The sequence below is a fragment of the Otolemur garnettii genome, unplaced genomic scaffold (genome assembly GCF_000181295.1).
Source record: "Otolemur garnettii isolate 467f Iridium unplaced genomic scaffold, OtoGar3 scaffold00089, whole genome shotgun sequence".
Lineage (NCBI taxonomy): Eukaryota > Metazoa > Chordata > Mammalia > Primates > Galagidae > Otolemur > Otolemur garnettii.
This window is the reverse complement of record NW_003852484.1, coordinates 3,456,239-3,457,468: the sequence shown is the minus strand read 5'-3', so window position 1 is coordinate 3,457,468 and position 1,230 is coordinate 3,456,239.

Here is a 1,230-nt window from a genome sequence, read left to right as displayed (position 1 = left end):
AATGTTCATCTTCCTGTACATGAAAAATAACAAGTACTACCTCATTCAGAATGACACCAAATAGTAAACTGTTTTGCCAAAAATAAATCAGTTTGGTCTGTCACTGTCAACTGGACAGAGATGATTTATACAATACTGCATAAAGAACAGATGTTAAGCGCCAGTCTACTAAATGGACCTAAAAGATGCAGGTACCTTTTATGTATTTGGCAGCCAACAACTATACTACCCTCAAACGTAGCAGCTATATAGCTGGCATAAGCCAATCACTTTTGTAGATAGATGGCAAAGCAATTGTGGAAAGATAAACAGTACTTAAATGAATCTGTGTTTTCCCAATGTTTACTGTATTACAAATTAGGCATAAAACATGTACTCTTGTGACACTGGGAAGCCTGATTAGTTTTATCAGTTCTCCCCACACAAGATGGCACATAGTACAAACTTAACATTTTAAATAGAGCAACATTCCAGAAGCTTCTTAAAGCCTTGGCACAATTTTAGATCTTATACAATGAAGATGGTAAAATTCCAACCACAAATGTCATGTATGTACGACTATATTCACCAGCTGAAATATTGAGAAATACAAAGCATTTGGCTTCCGATAGATAAAATGAGTATGAAAAATTTATTTTTAAATGAAATAAGAAACAGAATAAAATAAACACCATGTTAATGACAGAGTGCCACTGCTACATCTTCAAATGGCTTTATGCCAAATATAATCCTTAGACTGATAGTTATATTCAGACCTATACACTGATTCACATGCATACATACATGTTTTCATATTTATATATGTGAATATAAAAACAGCAGAACCTCCAGAGCTGACCACCTGCCTACAATGACCATCTACTTTTTTTTTTTAAATGTTAGGCTGATTTGGCTTGGCACCTGTGGCTCAAGTGGCTAAGGCACCAGTCACATACACTTAAGGTGGCAGGTTCAAATCCAGCTTGGGCCCGCCAAACAACAATGATGGCTGCAACCAAAAAACAAAAAACAAAAGCCAGGGGTTGTGGTTTCAAATCCCGTGGTGGGTTCAAACCCAGCCCCCGCCAAACTGCAACAAAAAAATAGCAAGGCGTTGTGGGGGGCACCTGTGGTCCCAGCTACTCGGGAGGCTGAGACAAGAGAATTGCCTAAGCCCAGGAGTTGGAGGTTGCTGTGAGCTGTGTGATGCCAAGGCATTCTACCAAGAGCGATGGAGTGAAACTCTTAAAA